General features: G+C 44.0%; 1 protein-coding gene and 1 non-coding gene across 5 annotated transcripts in view; both read right to left on the minus strand.

Annotated features, from left to right (window-relative positions):
- The window catches only part of SAMD4A (sterile alpha motif domain containing 4A), a 203,983-nt gene that overhangs the window by 112,949 nt on the left and 66,738 nt on the right, over positions 1-24,296 (minus strand). The window contains exon 2 of one of the 4 annotated variants that reach the window (XM_034992580.1): positions 16,972-17,481. The exons of the other annotated variants lie outside the window; for them this stretch is intronic. The gene's annotated coding sequence lies outside the window, so the exon portion shown is untranslated. The remainder of the gene's footprint in view (positions 1-16,971; positions 17,482-24,296) is intronic. 4 annotated transcript variants of the gene reach the window in all.
- Positions 5,313-5,419, minus strand: LOC118002791. Its single transcript, XR_004677166.1, has one exon. It is a non-coding gene; the product is annotated as a U6 spliceosomal RNA (small nuclear RNA).

Below are 24,296 nucleotides of genomic sequence, written 5' to 3' on the forward strand. Positions count from 1 at the left end.
CTGGGGAGGGAGCGTCTGGGGAGAGAGTCCCTTGCTAAGGGACTCCAGGTGGAGGGCATGTGAGCTATTTAACAGTCCCCCGGCTAATCCTCCTATAGCAACTAGAATATAAGGCAGGCAATCTGGGTGCCATGTGTTCAAGGAGTTTCACAGCAATCAATTTCTAACAAATTTCTAGCAAATCCAGGCGGTAGGGACAAACTCCGTAGTCCGGCCATTGCTCTGATGTATGGTGCTCCTTCTCAACGGAAATTAAAAGAAGACAAAACATGGCAGCCTAATCTAAATGTCCTCTGCTTTGTTGTCTTGGGCACTGATCTGAGGCTCGTCCTTCTTTCTGTATCTTTCCCTGTCTGTCCGTCCCTTCATGACCCTGCAGCAGAACACGGTAGAAGAAGAGCACAGGCTCAGGAGCCAGACTCCTTCTGTTCAAGTCCTGACTCTGTCACTTACCAGCTCTGTGACCTTGGGCAAGTCACTTAGCCTCTCTTGCCTCGGTCTTCTCACCTATAAAATGGGGCTGAGAATAACAGGACCTATTTCGTAGGGATTTTTTTTTTTTTAAGTAGGCTCCACGCCCAGCGTGCAGCCCAGCACAAGACTTGAACTCAAGACCCTAAGATCAAGACCTGAGCTGAGATGAAGAGTCGGACGCTTAACCTACTGAGCCACCCAGGCACCCTCTAGGGATTTAAAGGAAGTAAACTAGAAAGGGATTAAGGTAAAACAAAAGGGCCTTATTAAGGTTAGCTATTACTATTTTTTCCCCTTCCTATCTTCTTCCCTTTGCTTTCTTTCAATAAACACTTACTGAATATCCCCTAGATACAAGTCTCTACATAGGATGCTATGTAAAGTTAGAATATAGACAGGGTAGAGTCCTTGTCCTCCAAGGAAGGACAGAAGGTAAAATGCTGTAGGAGAAAAAGATCACCAGTCTGGGATTTGGGGAATGGGGCTCTGGCCCCAGCACCATCACTAACTTCTCTGTGGTTTCCTCACTTGTAAGCCCAAGATACTTCTAGGGATGTTGACAACAGAAAGCAATAGTACCCAGCCAGGCCCCACACACCATGCCATCTGAGTGATGACACCATCAGTACCACAACTCAGAGGGGAGAGAAAGGGTCTCTAGCCGGGCCAGTCACGGAGGGCTTCGTGGGCTCCGGATTCATGCGTGGTCCTGAAGGGCGGCTTGGAGGCAGGGAGATGGAATTGAGGGGAGGACGGATAATGTGCAGAGGCACAAAAGGATTCGGGAACTAGTTAATAGCATATTTTGGCGGCAGCAGAGAACGGGTTTGGGGAGAGCAGGAGGGAAAAGAGATGCGCTCAGGTTTTGGAGGCTGGTGGGCATACAACGAGGGACAGGCTCTGAGGAGGAAAGTATACCAGGACAGCGGTACGGGGGACGTCTGGTGGCGGCCTGCAGGATGGGCCAGGTGCAGAGCGAACAGTTGGAAGACAACTGCACAAGGCAGCCTTGAAGACTCAGAGGCTCGGGAGGGAGGCTCCCCCACGGGACAGCTGCCTGGTCTGGAGGACTCCCGTCCCCACTCTTCTCCACAGTTCTCTCAAGTTAACAAGAGGAAGACAGCAAAGTGTAAGCACGGTAAGAACTTAGTAAACATTCTCGAGAAAGCAAAATAACGCCCGTGAGAACAGTTGTGAATGAATTACTATTCACCTGGAAGTCAGTTACTGGTGAAACACATAACAGGTGACAGCAAAAGGAGGGGGCCCACGGAGACTTCACCGGCCCTGTGAACAGGGAAAATATGACAGAAAGAGAGCTGGTAATCCAGGAGAATGTCAGGATGTGGAGGAATGGCATGCACCTCTCCTTGACTCTCCAATCAGAATGACGGTGGGTTACTGGATGCCGTAACTGCTGTGTAGACTAGGCAGAAATTAAAGCCAATGCCCTCCCTGGACCTGGATCCCTGACCTACACTTGCGGTCCTTGAGGAAGAGAGGAGAGTTACACCCTCAGACTCAGCCTAAAGCCACCAGTGGTACCAGTCATAGATACCACCGTATCCCATAAAAAGACAGTGTGCGTAATTGTTCCCATTTTCTTTTTTTTTTTTTTAAAGATTTTATTTATTTATTTGAGAGAGAGAATGAGAGACAGAGAGCATGAGAGGGAAGAGAGTCAGAGGGAGAAGCAGACCCCCCACTGAGCAGGGAGCCTGATATGGGACTCGATCCCGGGACTCCAGGATCATAACCTGAACTGAAGGCAGTCGCTTAACCAACTGAGCCACCCAGGCGCCCAGTTTTCAAAGTGGGGAAATTGGACTGAGGTCACTTGGTGATTTGGTAACAGCTGAACCCGGAGCCTGGGACTTTGTCATGGAGTTGAAAGCCTGGTCCCTTCCCAGATGTCTCTCAGGACTGCTTTTTTGCCCCAGTCAGCCTTCACAAACAGATCTAAAACCACAGTGCAAAATACAAGAGTGTGAAATTAGAAATAAAATAGGTGCTTCTACATTTATTTAAATCCCATTTATTTTTAATAACCACTGAGGTTAGGCTTTGCATGAAAGGTGAGAGGTTGGTTTAAATCTTGATGTATGTCTTGGTTGACTAGTAAAATATTGTCATTCTGCTCAGGTGAAGAGAAGGCCCATTGAAAAACATCACACTTATTTAGCTTTTGTTAAAACTAAGTGCACATCTCCTGGGCATTTTCTTCTGTGGTCTTAGGTACCTACGATTTGCCAGATTTTGTTTACTGGTATGTTCCCTCCCTCCCAACATGTGCGGATAGATACGTGTCTGTAGGTCTATGGCAATGAAAGGGCTAATGCTCACCCTGTCACAATCACACATAAATTCTCATCATAAATGGGGATCATTTGTCCTCTTAGTTAAGTGTCGTTGGCAATGTTTATAAACTGAAGACATCTGGCTCAGAATGGGGGCTAAGACAATTGCAATAAAAAATAATAGTAATACAAATTGGTTAGCAGGAGAGGCTTCAGTATAAGCAAAAACAATTATGTCAATAAGCCTACCCTAATGTGGAAGTAAATGAGAATATCAGGCCATGAATCAAGAAGCTCACATAGGCACTGTTTTAATTAAATCCATGAAGCATTGCTGTTCCTCGTACTTCCCATGGGTCCTTCCTTCCATTGATCTTGGGGGTCCCCTCTTTACCTCCATGGCCTGGAACAATGGGGTTTTCCCACAATCATCTGCTTCTCCTTATACTTCATTCCATAGTTGGGGTGACCCCTGTCAGTCTTGCTTAGTGATGGGTGGTGAGTCTCTCATCAGACTTAATCTAAGAACCCAAAGGTCTCTCCTTTACCTGAACAACAGCAGAAGAAATTTGTCTCTTAAACTCACTCCCTGAGCTTTCGAGTTCATACCCTGCCCAGTTGTGTCCCATTCCCAGGAAAGAATATCCATCATTGCTCAAAGTAAGAACAACAAGATTTCAGGTTGAGATAGTCCCTTTCTTCCAAAAGCCTGAAATAGCAGGTGAGTGCTTCTTTCAATCTGTTCAGATTTTAGTCAGCACATTTTGGTTATTCTAGACCCAGAAAATCCTCAGAAATCAGAATTCATTATGGAGGGTCAGAGTGATGGAGATGGATGCCGGTCAACCAGGAATTAATGAGGATTGCGGAAATCCAACAAATTTCACCTGGAGATCTCTGTGGCCATCCATCTTTTCCACCATCTGCTCCAAATTTGGACCTATGCCCTGAGAGGCAAAAGACAAATGCATCCATCTTAAAAGTCCACCCAGGTGAAATGCCATTAAATTGCATTATTGTCCAGAACTGCAGAGAGAAATATTTCTTTCCTAGTTAATCTGGCAGCCATCAGTTGTTCCCCCATTAACTTGAGAGAAGCATCTGGTTTAGGTGCTAGAATAAAATACCTCACAATCTATCAAAATTAAACCCCAAAGAGCTATTACTGAAATGAAGGACGGTCTCTTTTTTGTTGGAGGTAGATAGATGCATGCTTTCCCATGAAGTTCGTGTTCCGGCATACTTATCTTTGGGATCTGCATTCCCTGGATGAATAGGAATCTAATAATCATACCTGTTTTATGATTTTAAGCATTCCAGGTTAGCATAAATTAAAGCACATTCATACGGCTGTTGTTGTGAAAGACAAAAGCTACCTCATGGTAAAATATTATTCTTCCTGAGGGCTCTCAGATACCTCTTTTAGCGTGTCCGGTATCTACAGGTATTCTCAGTTTTTCCTGCACTTGTTTGTGCTCTGATATAGAGTCTAGAGAAAGCACAGAGACAGAGGAAGGTCTTTCGAAAATGTTTTTAGACCAGAGAGGACAGAAAATTGACCCACTGGATTTTAGGACACCTAAAATAAGATTTCTTTCATTATATCCTGATCTCACTTCATGAGAAATAGGTATATTCCTGAACTATCAAATGGAAGTCACATATTAATAAATCGCATCTCATTATCTCATTATTTAAAGGAATTCCCTCTCTCCTCTGTGTGTGTGTGTGTGTGTGTGTGTGTGTTGGGTTCACATGAACAAATAAATATTTCAAATCTTTTTTAAGCTAAAGACTATCTTTCTTGAAACAAGTACTTTGAGGGACGCCTGGGTGGCTCAGTCAGTTAAGCATCTGCCTTTGGCTCAGGTCATGATCCTGGGAGTCCCAGGATCGAGCCCTGCATCGGGCTCCCTACTTAGTGGAGAGTCTGCTTCTCCCTCTCCCTCTGCTCCTCCCCCTGCCCCCCCACTTGTGTTCTCTCACTCTCACCCTCTCTCAAATAAATAAACTCTTTAAAAAAAAAAAAAAGAAACAAGTACTTTGAAATATACTCTTGTTCAACTCCGAATGCTCTCTTCCTTATTTATTTCAGAGTTCTTTGAACTAAACTACATTGGTTAGGGAGAGAAGAGAAAGAGGTAGAGAGGAAAAGAGAGCAGGTGGGAGAGAGAGGGTGGAAGAAAGAAAGTGAGTGCAGTCAGAGAGCTCGGGTAGACAGGTCTGCCCACAGTGTCCCCCAGTTACATGGGTCCTTGATGAGCATGATAAGGGAGATGTGTGTCTTTCTGCTCCCTCCCCAGCCTGGCTCAGCTCTCTTGTAACCTGCATAGTATAAGCACCTTGACATACTCAGTGGACATGTGTATTTTACGCAACATGCCACAGCTGCAAAAGAGATCATGACTGGTTGACACTTTGACACTCAGTCTAGAAAAACTGGTCAAAGCATGGAATCATAAAAATGATACTCTCCTTATAGATAGATAGATAGATAGATAGATAGATAGATAGATAGATGATAGATAGATAGATTCATTGATACTTATATATATTCACAGATATTTATATGTCATCCTTGTGCAGGGGCCATGCCAATCTTCTCTCTATCCTTCCAGTTTTAGTATATGTGCTGCCAAAACGAGCATTATATTCACAGATATTTAAATATATGAGTGTACACTCATTCACAAATTTGGTACAGGAGCAATGCCTTGTCTTCCACTCTCTGGAAGTCCCAGTTTCCTGTATAAACCAGAAATCTGCTATGATTTTCAGGTTCCAGTTTCTTTAAAAATGATAAAAAACCAAAGACAGCTGAAAAGCAATCTGAACTGCAGAATCTGCCTAGATTCTTATGACGTTCCCCACAATCTTTTAAAGTTATCTTGTTTATCTTAATTTGCCCACAATTTTTGTTCATCCTGGATAAGTTTTTCCAAGACAATGGTGTAGCTTCATAGAAACACCTCTCCTTTTCACACTCATGTATCATGTGTTTACATAACATTTAGTTATGTCTTAAATGGGAAAAGTACACCTGGTGTAAACAGGTTTGTGAACAAACAAGTCTCAGTTGGCTTCTGATTGCCCTGATCAGGGAAGTGGGAGAGGCCACAACAGAGTAGCTGCCTCGCCTGCCCCCCGCCACCCAGGCGCACGGGCATCTGGCCCGCGTGCTGGGGGACCAGGGCACGGCCTGGCTGGGAGTGGACCCAGGGAGCTTCTCTGAATCTCAGGTGAGACTCAACCAAAGAAATAGCTAACGAGCTATTCTCATGCCAGGGAGGAAAGAAACTGCCCAGGTTGGCCCTAGGGAGAAACTGTAGGTCGGTCTCTAACCTGAGGCCTTTCTAAGGCTTTGAAGGGTAATTTTGCCTGCTCGATTTTTATCTTACATACTATTGGATAAACTTCCTCATAAGATGCAGTAACACTGCTGTAAACAGAACAGAAAGAAAAAGTAGTCATGCTTTTGGCCAAACAGAGAAAAACCAAAAAGTCAGAATATATAAGTATATATAAGTATATATACAAGTATATTATAACATGTGTTATAAGCATATATAGTTTAAAACATATATTATATATAAAACTATATATTTTATATTTATATTCATATATAACATAGTATATATTATATAAAAATATATATCACATACATTTATATTTATATGTAAAGTGCTACTACATATTATATATAAAGTACATATTTTTATATAATATATATTTTATATATATAATTTGACTAAAAACTTTAATCCCTAAAATTCCAGCTGGATCGAGAAATCAGCCTAGTTGCCTTGGCTCATTACTCTGGGCCAAAGTCCATTATTTTACTCATCCTGGCTGCTATCCAGGGTTTGGATAAACATATTGTGGATGAGAAGTATCTGAAGCTGAATCCCGCCTCAGTGTCAAGGAGCGCCCACCCAAATCATCCACACAGGCCAATTCCACTTCGTTGCCACTTTGCAACACTTGCAGATGTGAGGGATGGTAGATTTAAAGGGGCTTTATTTAGCTCGTGCATTTTATTTATTTATGATTTATGATTTACATCCTGCCTACTTCCACAAAAGATTTGAGGCAGCTTAGCTCTTCAGTTAAGCCCGTTCTTAATCAGTTCAGTCACTTCTCCTTCGTCCTGCTATGTCCAACTTCAATGGAGTAGTCTCCCCAGTGTGATCAATTACCTCGGACCCCTGTGTTCTGGGCCTTCCACTGAGCAACAAAGGTGGTGCCTTTGCAGAGTCTGTGACCTTTGGATTACTGCCCCCGCAGTACAGGAAATTCTAGCAGCCCTTCCCAGGGCATCCCCTTTGGTGTCAGGACCTCTCAGGGGTGGCGCAGGTGTGGGGACCCACAAGGCCATCAGCAGCTCCACACCCCGGGCAGAGGGAGCTGAAGAGTGCCTTCAAGGACCCTCCCTGGTCAGGACGTAGGCTGTCAATAAGCGTCCCATCTAGTAGGGGTCTCCGTCAAGATGTTCAATAATCACACAGCCTTTTGTGAGAAACACGAGAATGAGCAAAGCCTGAATCTCAGCTACTATGGATCTCCACCCCTCCACTGCCACCTGTCAAGTCTCTAACTCAATGGAGCAAAGTATCCACAAGTGTTATTTCAATTTGCCATGATCTTTCTGGGCTGAATAGATCACCTAACTTTACTATGCTTGGTTTTTCTATCTAGACCTTAGTGATGAAAACACTGGTCACGGGCATGCTTCAAGAACCCCAGGGCGAGAACAGCCACGTGTGGCTACAGCGAAAGCCCCCGAATGTCGCTGTGCATGAGGGCCGCTCCTATCTGATGCCCTGCTCAGGCACCCAACCCCTTGCTCTCAGCTTTTCTTTGTAAGAATGGCAGCTACTGATCTCAATGCCTACTACTCTTCCCGGATAGTGAATAAAGCACTGCATTCAGTCATTTACTCTTGTAGCCTGCACCCCCGTAATTCTGCTCTCTGAGGGGAAAAATTGTATTCAGCACCTAGGACACAGCTGTCAATGTAAGAGACTGTCCTCAGACAGAGATGCCTCACACCACCTGAATATATTTTTCCATTAGTGGGCACAGATTTGCATGCATCCTACTCACTCTCCCACCAAACTTTTCCCAACCAATAGCAGACATGTGGAAACAGCTGGTAGAGTCTTTGGGAGTGACCCCTGGCCATGGAATAGTATGCAGCTAATGTGCATGCACAAGGAACAAATCCATGACCCACAGTAATAGATTCACTAAGGACTGAGATTAATGAATAGACAGAAGATCCAAATGGTGGTCTTGACTGGAATGGAAGCTATCTTCACAGAACAGGAAACTCTGGGCTAGATTCCCCAAGGTCTACCTCAGTGGTCTGCTTTTATCTGCTAATCAGCGCTCTGTCCCAACCACCTGATGAACCAATTACAGACTCAGAACATGCTAGACACACCAGGGGCAGGGCTTTGAACTCTTCAAGAATAAAATGACAATAAAGCAATCTATAGACTCTATTTTATGTGTCTGAAGTATAGGTATGTAAAATGTTTATTCTATAGTATTTTAATCTCATAAGTTAAGGCAAGTATATGTAGACCCTTGTCCTGGGTATAAAAATGCATATAGACCAAAAGCGAATCATGCTTCTGTATCTATGAAGCACTACCAAATGCTACTCTTGTGTGGTCTCACTATGACAACCTTGCTTGACAATCGCGGTGACTGGCATGTTCTCCCTCATTGGCAGATCAAGGTGTCCCCTCACGTTGCTGAGCTGCTGTCCTCCTGGGCGCTTATGGGCTCCTGGGCTCCCACTCCCACAAACTCTCTAGGAACACTCCTCAGCCACAGATGGAGCTTTCTCCTGTTCTTTGCAAACAGAAGACACCTGTGGAAAAACTTGTGCTGGGGCAAATGTCCCGAGAGAGAAGTGGATGACAGTGTGACAACTGCCTGGGCTTATGTCCCCAGACTGTCACTTTCCAGAACAAGTTATCCAGTTTCTCAGAGGACGCTTGGTTCCCTCCATGAGTTATGAAGAAAATAAAAATAATATCTACATCCCATGTTCCTACAAGGATAAAAGGAAGGCAGGTGATTTGAGAACAGTATGGCACCATCCAAAGGAGAGTTTAGATACAGGGAAGCTGGGAAATTAGACTGGCCAAGACCCTGGGACCAGGGGAGGGAGACTGACAAGGGGCTCTAGAGTGGGCCTGGCTCCCTTCTCTACTTCCCCTTCCTGGCTCCCAGCACACCCCCTCCCCCCGGGTGATGACACTAGGCCACCTAAGCTCTGTCCCAGTGTGCTGTTATACTAGGAGCTACGGTTGTCTCAAGCCAAGTCCCAGGTAGGGACACAGCGCTGGTAGTTTCCAAAGGAAATTTTCAGAGTCCAGAGTCAGCCAGCACTCTGACAGCGGGGCTCTGTGACGGTCTGTTTGTTTTCAGGTGCTATGTTCTACCTCATGACCACTAGCTCCCATCCATCTTTCTTTCCCTAAAGCACCAAGTAGAGCATGCCCAGGAAATGTCTGCTGAAGAATGAGAACAGGGACAGGGATTCATCAGTTGATTATTCATGATCCAGATAAAGTAAGGGCCATAAAAGAACCAAATGCCACCACCAAAAAATACCCCCCACAAAAAATTTTGTTAATAGCCCTGATAAGAATGGATACCCCCAGGGAAGATGGCAGGTCTCTCAGGAACTTTGAGACTGACTTCCTGACCATGACGCATCTCGAATGCCTCACAGGCCTGTGGAGATACTGATCCCCTCAGCCCTCGAGCAGCTGGGCACAGCCTGAGATAGCTGGGTGACTCCAGCATGCTGAACAAAATGTTAGCATCCTCCACGTTCCTTGTCATGTAAGGGACCCCAAAACAGCCACAGCAATGTGGAACTGCAATCCTAAATATCTCCTCTTTATAATACAGAGAGCCAGAGATAAATTGGATACTTGGTTGCCCAGTTTCATTTATTTCCTTGCCTGATTGTGATATCAAGCCCTCACAAGCAGCCTATGAATGAGGCAGCCACAATTTACAGGTGCATAAACGGGACCTCCAAGAAGCCAAGGGACTTGCCCAGTGTCATCCTCCTCTAAGCACCAGCCTGGCCCAATTCTGCTCATTCTCTACCTCCTGCACAGCATGTAAAACATAGCTAGCCAGAGGGTGTGCCTAATTCTTCAGTCTGACTTTTCTTCTAATGAATGTAATCTTAGAAGATGTGAGAGTGGAAACCAAGAGTGAGAAGTAAGGACATTACAATGGGAAGAGGGTAGAGCAGCTTGGGGGGAATGCTGGCAAGATGGAATGAATCTCACTTGGAGGCCAAGTGGATACCACAGTGGAAAGATCACAAATGTGCAGAGAGGTCTGGCCGCAGACGATGGCTGGATGAGGAAGAGACTCTTGTTGGGGGTGGTAGGGTTTGACTGTCGTAGGGTCAGATGGCTACCCACCCAGAGCAGGATGTCAAACAAGCTTTCGGGCATGTAAGGATGGGGGCCACCTAGAGATGGAATTTGGCAGTCATTTGCCCAGAGAAGGAGGCTGAAACTCTGGCTGGCTGAGACCTTGCAGGAGAATACAGCCCAGATCTGGAATGTGAGGGGGTCACTGAGCTTCCATGGGGAGGTCTAGGAGCTCTGTGGTCCCCGGGTAACATTTGTAATTAATTGGAGAGCTAAATAATTATACCTTCCCTTTAAGCTCCTCTTACATGTATGTCATGTGATTCAGTTAAAGAGTACTCTTGACCTCAAGGTCTCGGAACCTAACGTTGAAGTGCGCTGTAAAAGGAGTCTTCACTCTGCAGAGCCTCAGCTCCTGGGATGGGTGGGATCTCCCCACCATGCAATCTTTATCCTAGCCAGATCTACAAAATTGCCAAGTAGAACCCAAAGAGGACATTCTCACCGCCAAGAGATAGGTGGAAAGGAGCCTGGCTCTTCATTGGCTAATTTCAACCATCCTCATATGAAGTTTCCTGAAACTGTCACTTACTCCGCAAGGCTGACTGTCCTCCCGGTGCAGCTGGCCCGTAGGGAAGAGCTGGTGTTCATCTGACCTGACTGTCCCACAGTAGAGGACGGACAGTGCCTGTGCCTTAGCAGAGAACCCGGCACAACTTTGACAGCAAAGTTGCAAAACCCTCGGCCAAAAAACCTTGACTACCAAGCTAGAAATCATGCTTCCAGCTGACCTCTCCTCTTCTCCTCCAAAAAGCTGGCATCTCTCTGACCCCTCGACCGGCAGTGAGCAAGCAAGACTGGCAGCCCAATCACACAGTTCATTCTGGCTGCCTTGGAAAGCGAGAAAGGAGTCCGGGAGGAAAGCTGCACCTACAGGGGTGGGAACGCAGCAGCGCAGTGAGGAGAAGTCTTCTTACAAGAACATCATGATCGTGTGATGTACCGAAGGAAAGTTTTTAGCTAATTATCAGTTTCAGTTTCTCATTATAACGCAGATAGGTGGTGGGTGGACTAATTTGTTTCAGTGGCCAAGGTACCTGGAATATTTTATAATAAAGCATTTAATGGCTAATATATGTCACGGTAAGTTTAGTGAGGAAATTGAAAAATGCTCATACTACAGGTATTAGACACAGGTATAGAGTAGATGGAATGCATGCATTCCTATAAAAGGCACCCTAAATACTTGTCAATCTGGCATTGACTTCCACTGGAAAATAGATGTTAGGTTTCTTCAGGGAATGGAGAAATGGCAAAAAAAAAAATCACGCTATCTGTCACTTTGCCCTGTGGGCTTGGCAAAATAGGAGAAAGCGCATATAAAGCTAGTCCCAGAATCAGCTTTACTATAATTCTTGCTACTTATTTTAGAGGATATCTGGGCAAATATCTCAGCATCTCTTAGTCTCTCAGCAGACAGGTTCGTGCTTGACTTATCACGAGTTAGGGGGCTTCTCCTAATACTGCCAACTAAGGCAAGTCCAAGCTCAAGGGGGAAAAGCCAGGAAGGGGTGACCTACAGAAGACATGCTGGGAGGGGTCCACCGTACCAAGAACAGAAGCTCCTCCAAAGGAGCACCTTGGGGAGAAGAGCCTTGGACAGCTTCAAAGTATCTCTCAATATGTCAACAGAGAATAGTCAACCAAAGATGCGATCAGTGAAAAGCAGTCTTGACAGAGTGATGTGATATGAAAATCTATTGAAACAATGAAGGGTAAAAACAGAAACCAAAGATTATTGGAGAGCTGAATTCTATAGGAAGGGAAGTTAAGGATACGAATCTAACCCTTTAAAATCTATAACCCTGCCCATCTGATTTTTATTCATTTTCCATGTCCACCACAAAACTACCTTCCTCAATAATATAAATAATAAATATTTGTTGATCATTCAGATTATGCACCAAACACTCTAAGCACTTTACATGTCTCAACTCCTTATCAAAACAAATCTATGTGGCAAATTGTATTATATATCTTCATTTTACAGAAGACAACATTAAAGCACAAAGAGGTCAGGGGCGCTTGGGCCAGCTCTTGATTTTGGCTCAGGTCACGATCTTGGGGTCTTGGAATGGAGCCTGTATCAGGTCCATGCTCAGTGGAGAGTCTGCTCAAGGATTCTTTCTCTCTCTCCCTCTCCCTCGGCTCCTACCCCTTCCCCAGGGGGGCGGGGGGGGGGGCTCACATCGCACATGCTCTCTCTCTCTCAAATAAACAAATAAATCTTTTTTTTTTATTTTTTAAAGATTTTATTTATTTATTTGAGAGAGAGAGAATGAGAGACAGAGAGCACGAGAGGGAAGAGGTCAGAAGGAGAAGCAGACCCCCCGCCGAGCAGGGAGCCTGATGTGGGACTCAATCCCGGGACTCCAGGATCCTGACCTGAGCCGAAGGCAGTCGCTTAACCAACTGAGCCACTCAGGCGCCCCTAAACAAATAAATCTTAAAAAGAAAAGGCACAAAGAGGTCAAATAAATTGCCTGATATCACACACACAGTAGGAGGCAATGCCTGGATTCACACCTGGCCATTTTGGCTCCAGAGCCTCTTCTCTTAACCATTATATTTCACTGTCTTTCAATGAAGAGGAATGTCCAAAGGAAAGGGAGAAAAGAGCACCAGTGAAATAAAATGGGTTCTACCTTACATTTGCTGGAATACACTCAGTGAATAAATTCCTACTGCTTTGATTCTGTGTTTTCCAAGGAAAGCGAACACGGTGATTGCCACCCCAGCATCCACCCCACCTCTCCCCCACGGTGGGGAGGACATGGGATTTGGGCAGACCAATCAATTGATGTGGTCCCTGAAAAAGCCTCTCTTCTACTTGCAGAACAGTGAACTGCACTTTTATGTATGGGTTAGCCTCCTGCGAACTTGGGAAAGCAAGTCTTTCCTGACCATCCAGGAGGTTAACTGATGAAATCACTCTAAAGATCTATACAGCTGAAGATCAGACCCTAGTCTACAATGAAAATTAGCCCAACAAGAGCAGTGTCCCTTGAAGTCCAAACTGAAATAGTCTCTAGTGTAATTTACTTCTCTAAGAGAGAACAAAAACAAACGTCATTTACTGAGCACTACCATATATGTGCTGGACACTGATGGGCTGCTCTGTGTGCTGTGTCCTTCAGGCATCCTCTGTGTTCTCCCTGGAGAGACGAGCTGGGGCTTCCCAGCCCCAGAGCGAGGCTGTGGTTCCCATGTATCACAGACCTACACTGCTTCTGGGACAAAATTCATGCTGGCCTGTGGCTAAGGAAGATCAATACAATACAATACAGTACAACACAACAGGGGTTTTTCCCGAAGCTATATGTGTGTGGTATAGAGGACTGTCCTTTATTTATTTATTTTTTAAGATTTTATTTATTTATCTGAGAGAGAGCATGTGTGTGTGCATGAGCAGGGGGAGGGGCAGAGGGAGAAACAGACTCCCCGCTGAGCAGGGAGCCTGACCTGGGGCTCGATCCAGGACCCTGAGATCAAGACCTGAGCTGAAGGCAGACGCTTAACCAGCTGAGCCACCCAGGCACCCGAGGACTGTCTTTTATTCTGAGATTATATTCTTCCTACTTCTGGTGTGAAAATATCTTTTCTTTTATGAAAGGATTGTAACATTATATGACAATTTGGCTCTTGCTGTTTTTAACATCCTTACTTTTCAAGATAAAAGCTAACAACCCTATGTTAAGCCTCCTCAGTTAAAAAAAAAAAAAAAATGTTAGATCATAAAATTCCAAAGTGTAGGGTCACTGGCTCAGGGGGCTGATAGCCTGGATTTTGTCCGACCTCAACCACGGGGGGAATTCAGAAAACAAAGAGACAATCTCAGTGGCTGAAAAGCACCCTGAACTGTCAGTGTCTTCCTTGCTAAGCTCCTATCTGACCTCTAGTTACTCCCTTGGTCCCCACTGGCTGCTACCAGTAGGAATTCCCTATCCTTCCTGGCCAAGCTGACATGCTGTGCAGAGTTCAGGACACAGCTTTAAATGTGGTTTCCTGATTAACAGAGAGACTCCAGTGAGGCAGGAAGGAGTTCAAGCTCAAATATTATATGTCATAGTCATCTACCAGTTCTTAGGAATGAATTCATCAACAGAAATGACCTGGAGCAAAATACCATTCCTGAGAAAATCCCTAATGACCCAGGAGGGACTCCTGTTACAGCACTCCACCTTTTGGGTCTTCTTTTTAAAAGAAAGAGACACATGAAAGACTCAGTTCTCCGAAAACACATTTACACAGAAAAATATTTGAGAAGGCTGATGGTGATTAAGAGAAATGGGTGCTAAAAGGAAGCAGGCACCACACCTATATGACTTTCTGGCTAAAGGGAGATGGGGTCATCGACTTGGCTCTGCCATTAAGTTGCCCTTGAATCTTAGGAGAAATCATTCGCTGCCCTTCTCCTTCCTCACTTGCCAAAGAAGATGTCTGGTCACTCTTGATCCTCACATTCTCTGGTTCTATTTGCTGTCTGGAGGAAAGAGCAAGGTACCTTCATGTATCAAGAAGGATACTGAGAAATAATATGGAAAGGAAACGTGGAGCATTTCCAGGGGCATCTCTAGGGGGGTCTCCCCAGAGTGAGCTTCCAGCCAGAGCAAAGAAACGAAGAAGTGGGCCTACACTGCTGAGAGCAGGAAAGAGAAGGTAAAGAAAAGAGCAGGAAGAAAAGAGGAAGGGGTGTGTGTGCCTGGGTGGCTCAGGTCATGATCCCGGGGTCCTGGGATCGAGCCCCACGTCGGGCTCCTCGCTCAGAAGGCAGTCTGCTTCTCCCTCTGCCTTCCGCTCCCCCTGCTTGTGCTCTCTCTCTCTGTCAAATAAATAAATAAAATCCCTTTTAAAAAGAAAGAAAAGAGGAGGGAAGAATCAGAGAAAAGGCAGGGCTTAAAATAAGGCAGGCCTTAAAATAAGTGTGATCCTTTGAATAGAGAAAGCTGAAGACAGGAAAAGTGAAGAAGAGCAGAGAAAGAAGGGAAAGAAAGAATCAGACGTCTACCTCTCATTTTGGATAGAAATAGAATTTCCTAGCCCTTCCACCATCCACCCACCAAAAATGTCACCAGATGTGAGGTCCCATGGCATACCGCCAAATTAAATAGAGAAAAGCCTCACTCTTCCAGAGAACAATATAATACCATTTTCCGTAATATGGCAAACACAGAGGCAACCCATCTGTCCGCAGATATGACAGAGAAAAGAAAAAAAAAAACAACCAAACTCCACAAAAGGTCCCTAACCTTAAAAAAAAAAGATTCTGGGCTAAGCTATCCAGAAATAGAACATTTTGATTACAAAATAAAAACTAGGTCAATAAGATAATGGACGTGATTTAAATGAAAATCACAGTATTTGTAATGGGCTAAAAATGGTATCAATATTACTGCGGAGAAAGAATATAATTAAATGTATTTTTAAACAGCAGCTCCCCGCCCCAGCCCTACAAATCCCGGCCCCGCCACCAATACTCCACCTCATCGGAGAGGAATGTGCTGGCCTGCCACAAGTTGGTCTGAAGAATGCAGAGTTTCCGTACTACTTTAGAAGATCCCAAATGACACTGGTTAGCTACATTCTTTCGCTTTTAGATCACTGTTATTCATTTATAAAGCAAAGAAATGGAAAGGTTAGGGATCTGACCATTTCATTCTTTTATGATTTCTGCTATATGGCCAGGAAACATGCAGAGGGAGGTATAACCATCACAGTTCTCTCCAGCCGACTGACCCAGGAATTCCCGACCATCATAGGAGGTGGACAGAGATCCTAAGAGGTTCCGCACGGGCCAGGAATTAAGATAAAGGGTGGAAGTGCAAATTTCTGGTTTTCTTTCTACGACTTGTGGTGTGACCTTGTGGATAAACACTAACTCTGGAGTGTAATTTATCTTCTAAGCCCTCACAAGGGGAAGGGAAGCAAAGAGGAGAGATGAATGAGCCGTAAGGAATCGTGATCTGGATGGTGACTAGGACTACTCTAGCGGGCAGGCAAGGGCTGCCGCAGGCACCTGCGTTTCCCCGGATGTCTATATAACAGCCTGGGACTCGGGGTGCCTGGGTGGCTCAGTCAGTTAAGCGCCTGCCTTTGGCTCAGGTCATGATCCCAGGGTCCTGGGATCAAGCCCCACATCGGGCTCCCTGCTCAGTGGGGAGCCTGCTTCTCCCTCTCCCTCTGCCTGCCACTCCCCCTGCTGGCGCTCTCTCTGTCAGTAAATAAATAAAATCTTTAAAAAAATAAAATAAAAATAAAAGCCTGAGACTCTGTTTACGAGGAACTCTCAATGGCCCTTCTACACTTGGGATGCCTTCAGGGGTCATATAAACCTAAGCTGGATTATTCTATGATGACTCTACTTCTGCTTTAGAATATACACGTACATCTGCTGGTGCATCCACAGAGTATTCCTTATGAAAGGAGACCATGTCAATATTGATAGCATGGAAATCTCAGATAAGATATCTGCATGATGACATACATCATGGTCATCATTCTGAAGAGACTGTTTTCACAATCTCTTTGTGGGTAGTGCCTATTGACTAAGAAGTGTTTTTTTAAGAGAATTAACTCTTTAATATGTTTTGATTCCAACACACCAGCCACGAGGGGCAAGGCACTCCCTCATCCTTAGACAGCAAAAGCTGGCTTCCCATGAAGAAGATCTGTCAAGTGACAAGTGAGCTTGCCCAACAAAAGAGAAGTAGAGAACTTAGTCATTTTACCTTATGACTCCTGTAATGTTGAACTCCTTAAGGGCCATGAAGTGTGTCTGTAAATTATCATTCAGTTAGTGCCCACTTCATCCCCTCTTTACTTTGAGCATCAGAATAAAAGGTATTTCAACAAGCAGCAAGTGGACAGACACCCTCACCATGAGTCCTTTCTGGAAGTGACTTAAGGAGCTCCAAACCCCTGGTATTCCCAGTCAAGTGAAATAAGTCACTATAATAGGCCTTGAGGAATTCTAAACCAACAGAAAGGCCAAAAAGTTAAGGATCATCTGAGCTCATCCTATCACTCTCAGGGTTATTCTTATTTATAGTTCCTTCCTTTCACCCGGGCCTCTAGACCATGAAACAAAAATAGTGAAGCAAATGTGTGGCGAGGGGCACTGCAGACAAGGCAAGATTTCTGTGCATATCCACAAAGTGCGGCGCTCGGTTTTCTGCAGACAAGCAGTCCGTCAATCTCGTTTTTTAACTCTGACCTTCCATGACCTCAGCTGGGAGATCCTAAGAGAGATGAAAGAAAAGAACCAAAAGGTCAAGCAAGTAAAAAACACTGAAAGAATGCTCAGGGCAAGCATATGATACGGGGCACGCCTCTGCCCTGGGAGTGTGGTGGGGGGAAAATGGATTATTTATAGGGGAAGGGAAACAAGATGACAAAATAAGCTCTTGACAAAGAGGACAGAAGCTTATGTTTGGAAATCTTGGGAAGCGGGGGAGGAAAAGACACTGGAGTCACTTGCACTGTCACAGGGCAAACGTGGTCTAGCCGTGACTTTGGCAGATTTGGGCTTCTAGCAGGGAGGAACCAGCTGAGGGCTGGAGAAACTGGTGTTTTTGGAGAAAGAGAAACAGCTGCTTGAGCCCAAGTGTCGGAAGGAAGTCCTCTTCCCTACTGCCAACCCACAAGACGTAAGTATAATCCAGTCGCAGGAGCTACTATAATGAGACAAAGGGGGACAAGACTGAGTCACTGCCGGTTAGTGCCCCCAGACCTCTGACGAGGGGACCATGCCAACAAACGCAAGAAGGGAAAAAGTACGAGCCAATAACATGGGGATCCCTGCCTAGAAACAGGACGCATGGAAGGAATTCTAATTTTATCTCTTCAAGCAACCATTAATTACTTACACAGGTTCAGAAACAGGATGGACTGGTGAATCAGTATGTAGTGTAAAGATTTATCTATAAACAATATGGAAACCCTCTATTCCAAGTCTTGGATCTGATAAAAGTTGGGAGTCTGATTGACTTAATTTACTTGCATTTGCTTCTCTTCTGCCGACTTTGTCAGGTGAGAATCAGTGGAGGAGGAGGTAAGTGGTAAGTAGAAAGACAAGACACTTCTCTCTGGAATAACCATTGCCTAAGTAAGAGTTCTCAATAACCCCTTCCACTGCCCTATTGGTATATTATAAGTCCGTAACTATAATAGAAAATCTTGCTTTTTTAAATGGCAGACATTCTCACGGTTAAAAGCCTAAATAGACGAGAGACAAGAATAAACTAGAATACTGAATATTTCAACACTTGGCCATTTTAATGGGAAAAATATGAAGTACACATTTCCATGTAAATGGAAATCCTACATTTATAAAAGCAGGCAAGATGATTACGTGTGACAAATACTTATAGGCAAATGAGAAAAACTAGAAAAAAATGCCCTCTTCTAAAATAAACTACTCTTTTTTCAGCACACAATTCTCCTAAATTCTGACATTTATGCTTGCTTGAAAAAACAATTTAAGTCAACACTTCCCACTCTGTTATTCAGCCCCGAGGCATAAAAATTTGATTAAATAGCCTAAAAATGCCTTCGTGCACAAGGAGCAGGCAACAACTGACTTACACCACGACAAAGTCATGCTGTAGCTTGGCTTCTGCCCAGGTGCTCTGTTGGAAGCCTCCTAAATCCATCATTGACTTTTGCTTTCCCTACCTTCTCCCTTCCTTGAGAACATACCAAAGCCTCCCAGTGTGGGCTTTCTCCCAGTTATTGCCACCAGTTATTGCCCACACTACACCAGTCTCTTCAAAACACACCTGGTCTGTTTCAACAACACCATAACCAGAACGGCATGTTCCTTCCCTGGGTCAGCACCTTCATTCCAAAACAGGATCCTGTAACTTCCCTTTTCCTAAAATCTTTGTCCCACTCTTGAATACTCTTGTCCCTCAGCTTCTCTTTCTCTTCTGGCTCCTTCCTTCCCCCAAAGACCTTAACAAATCAGAATTCATCAAATCAGGAGACATCTCCAAGATCACATGTTCAACTGCCTCCTTGACAGCCCCACTAGGATGTCTAATAGGCATCTCTAGCTTAATATGTCCAAAAATTCTTGATTTTGGTTATAAACCTGGTATTTCTTCAGAGTTCCCCATCACAACAAAGAACACACTCAACTGCTTAGGGCAAAATCTGAGACTCACCCCTGACTCCTCTCTCTCTCTTATTCTCTCTCTCTCTCTCTCTCTCTCACCAAACGTCTTATCCAACAACAAATTCTACTGACTCTGCTTTGAAAATTTATCTCTGGAATCCAACCACTTGTCTCCATATCCACCACTACTATGCTGGTTTAAGCCATCAGTATCCCTCACTTGGAATACTGTAGTAACCTAACTGAGCTCCCAGCTTCCACACCTACTCTGTTACTAAAGTCTGTTCTCTGGACCCCATTCAGAGTGGTCATTTATAAAGTCCAATAAAACTCATTCTCCTTCTCAAGCTTTCCAAAGGCCTCCCATCATACTTAGAATACAGTCTGAAGTTATATAAGGCCCGGATAGTCCCCGGTAGCCCCGTGACCTACAAGGCTACGTCTCCAACTTTATTTCTGACCACACTTTGCCGTGCTCTCCTGACTCCACTCACACTGACTTTCCCACTGTTTTTTAAAACACATAATTGTGAATATTATCTGCGTGCATGGATTACATATTATCTCTATGCATATGTTAAATCTATTTATCCACCTACACCTGCTTCTCTGATACAGCCTCAGGATACACACTCTGTCTATAAGGCATCTCAAGCTCCATGTTCCTATGCCAACATAAATTCAACATTGCAAAAAGAAGCTGTTTTCCTATCACCAGGCTGGAAACCGTGAAGCAGCTACCAACCTCCAACCTCCACTGTACTACCACCCACGATCGGTCAGGTGCCAAACCCTGCCACGTCCCCTACCATGGACACCTCACTTTGCCCCTTCTTCCTCCCTGTGTTTAGAGTCCTGTGTCTGACCTGATCATCTCATGTCTGACATCCTACACCTCCACTTGTCTCTTAGCTTCCTCATACTGCTGTACAAGTGTCCTTCCAGAGGGCTGACAAGGACTTCTTTCTACACCCAAGTTCAAGTCCACACATGTCAGCCTCCATCTCTGCCGCCCACCACTTAAACTTTCTATTGCCTTCTACTGTTCCTATACTGAAACAGATGATTGCTTCAACGATAGTCACTAGCCACACATAGCTATTTACACTACAATGAACTAAAATTTAATACAACCAAAAATTCAGTTCCTCAGCTGCACTAGTCACATTTCAAGTGCTGAAGGGCCACATGTGGCTGGAGGGGACCCTGCTGGACATTTCCATCATCACAGATAGTTCTACTGGGCAGTGCTGGAACCTATCCTCTCTGGAAAATTTACTCAACTCCCAAAACAAACCCTTCTCCGTGAATAAATCCCATAACCAATGAGCCCTTTCAACCTATTTTTACCAAGACCTCATGCTTCAACATTAAGGAGGTCCTGAAATATTCTTCCCTGAGATCCACCCTAATTTTAAGGGAAGGGTAAATGCCATACCCTTTACCCTAACGCACATAAACATGACTTTCATAAAATTTCTCTTCTGTGCAGAGTAAATATTTGCATATTACTATTCAATTTTTTTTTCAGTGCTTGATCAGCTATGATGCCTTCACTACCTGCTCCACAGGGTTGACTATTTTAGACTGAATGCTCTTGCAGGCAAAACCAGTATTTAATGATGCCAAGTATAGAAAGCCTTCAAAAAGTGTGTTTTAATAAGGGTGATAGCATAGTGGGAAAACACCTATGCTTTGGAATTACCCTGCTCTGAGTTCCTGTCCTGCCCCTTACTAGCCACTTGGATCTTGGGCAAGTTACTTAATCCTCATTCTCACTTTAAGCATCATAAAACAGAGAACATGGTAACTCTCTTCCTCATGGGGTTGTTGTGATAACTACATGGGATCGGACCCATAAATCTCTTAGCAATCATTGATATGTGATGATCACTCATTAATGTCAGCTGATGATATCAATGATTTTAGCTAGTCGTACACAAAATAAATTTAAATAATACTGGAAGGGGTTAAAAGCATGATGAAAAAGAAATCACGAATGCAACTGCTCATCTTACAGAGTCAAGTGAATGTCTTCAGATACAATGTGATGGATATTACTTAAATATCAAATGGTGGAAAATATGTATCAAAGTAACATAAATTTGAGCATTTCTATTCTGCTTCTTGTATAAAAGCTGCATAGAGTTTCCAGTTCTTTGGAAAATTTGTTTCAGGAACAGTGGAACCTTGCTTGGCAAGTTGAACAACTTTCCATTAGTTAAATGCAAGAAGGATGATTTCATTTTAAAAGTGAAATGTGGAAAGTGGTTAAATGGCAGGCTATAACTAATCATACTAGTCTTAAAAAATCTGAAAAACAAAGCAATAATAGGGAGAAGAAAGACCCATAATTCAAAGCACATGTGAACATCATTTTGTATTGATTGCTTCAAAGTCCATCACGCCAGTGAACAACTAAAATGAATATACATATTCCACACATTTGGAGCATGAGCTATCTCCCCCTACCTTCAGTAGCTGAAATTCAGAGAGGGCTGTGTATACTCTGGAGCCAAAGCCAGTATAGGAATTCTGCCCAACCCGTCATCCATTCTTCTTGTGCTATGGCTTCTGAAGGTAATAAGCCAGTGTGGTTCTCAACGCATGTGCCTCGGACCAATAGCAGCAGGATCACCTGGGAACTTGGAAATTCATGGGCCTCACCCTGGACCTACTGCATCAGAAAAACTCTGGCGGTGGGGCCCACCCAGGTATGTTTGGAGAAGCCCTGCAGGTGTTCCTAGCACCAGAGCCTGGGAAGCACACCGGGGCTGCACCTGGGCCCTCTACTGGGGGCAGGTCCAGCAGAGAGGCCATTAGGCCTTTTCTTAGACAGACAGTCTTGAAAATATCTTCAACTGGCTCTCATTTGTTTGGACACATGATATGGATTCAGCTTCCCTCACTAAGGTATGATCCCCTGATGTGAAAATTAATGGAATCATTAACAATGCCAAGCAGAGCCCAGGAAGAAAGAATCCCCACGGCTCTTCAGCACCAACGAGCCTCCACAACACCACACATTTTGTCTATCACATTTAGAATGGAGTCAAAATTACATGGCCGCAAACCATACAGCTTTATAAGAAGAGTTACTGACCTACAACAAGACACAGAGGAAAAATAGAAAGGATGGCATACTGCGGCTAATTTCCCCTTACGCTTATTTATTTTTAAATTCGTTTGGGGAAACAAAAGAGTCACATAATTATATAACAAAATCCCACCAACTATATGAAAAACAAACAAAAAGGAAAGATACTAGATGCCCTCTTCAGAGGTTTTTCAAAACATAACACTTCCTAACAGTCTAAACTCATTTGGAGGGGAAATGGAGAAATATGCTCAACCTCAAATTTTCATCATATGAAAGTACTTTTAAGTAAGATTCGCCTTCAATGACTTTTGTTGTCATTTTTTAAAAGGATCTAAGACAAAACAGAAGCTTATTTTAATACTTTGATGCTTCCATAATGTTGACAGTTATATTTTCACAATTCAAATGTGTTCTCCAGCACAGTGCCTTATTCATTTTTCAGTGGAAGGGAATAAATTCAACGTGCATTAATTTAAAGTCTTGTGCTTTTTAAAAGATTTTATTTATTTATTCGAGAGAGAGAGTGTGTGTGTGTGTGAGAGAGAGAGAGAGAGAGTGTGTGTGCACATGCGCAGGGGGAAGGGGCAGAGGGCGAGGGAAAGAATCCCAAGCAGACTCTGCACCAAATGCCTAGCCTGAGACAGGGCTGGATCCCAGGACAGGACCTGAGCCGAAATCAAGAGTCGAGTGTTCAACCCACTGCGCCACCCAGGCGCCCCTAAAGTCTTGTGCTTTTTTAAAAACAGGTTTTGTTTGGGGCGCCTGGGTGTCTCAGTCGTTAAGCGTCTGCCTTCGGCTCAGGTCATGATCCCAGGGTGCTGGGATCGAGCCCCGCATCGGGCTCCCTGCTCCGCGGGAAGCCTGCTTCTCCCTCTCCCACTCCCCCTGCTTGTGTTCCCTCTCTCGCTGTGTCTCTCTCTGTCAAATAAATAAATAAAATCTTTAAAAAAAAAAAATTAAAAACAGGTTTTGTTTGAAAATTTTTTTTGTAAGGTACCTATAGTCATATATTGTTTTTGCAAATAAGATAATTTAAAGAAACTAGCAGATTCTTTCACAAATTTATATCACGGCCATATTGCATAGTTGTATATGAATAGCCAATTTCTGAGAGGAGAAAACCTAACAGTAGTAATGTCTGGGCAGTGGGACTGGGGTTGAGGGACAGAGAAAGAAGACCTTCACTTTTTCACTCTAAATTCTTGAGCCCTATTCAAACTTATTTTTGTACGTATTTTGTATAATTCTTCTAACTGCACTAGGTAGAAATAAAATGAGTGAACTTGAAAGTAATAAATCCAGGTTGCTGGACCATTAACCTTTGGCATCCATTTCATTGACCGCCACCTGATAGTTGTAGGAAGCAGTTTCCACTAACTTTTCCTACTTTGGGGTGCACTGTCTCCAGATGAGAGTAGGCTCTCATCTGGTACAACTCAGTCACACTGCCAGTGAAGAAACCAAGGCCCAGAGAGGTTAAAGTTGGCCCACGTCATCAAACTTACTGATACCGGAGCAAGGCTCATCCTCAGCTCTTGGCCTTCTTGGTTTATGCTCGGTTTCTCTCTCTTTTTTTTAAATCCTATCATTCAACGTGCATTAATTTAAAGTCTTGTGCTTTTTTAAAGATTTTATTTATTTATTCGAGAGAGTGTGTGTGTGTGTGTGAGAGAGAGAGAGTGTGTGTGCATCTCTAGATGCACATATAGAATATGTGATGTTGCCCATCACATATTCTATATGCCACTCACGCATTAATCTAAGATCTGAATCATAATCATGAAGGTACTACAGTGTTACACAGACATGACTCCATTAGAACTAAAGCTGGACACCGT

This window comes from Mirounga leonina, unplaced genomic scaffold (genome assembly GCF_011800145.1).
Source record: "Mirounga leonina isolate KUSES-001 unplaced genomic scaffold, KU_Mleo_1.0 Mir_82, whole genome shotgun sequence".
Lineage (NCBI taxonomy): Eukaryota > Metazoa > Chordata > Mammalia > Carnivora > Phocidae > Mirounga > Mirounga leonina.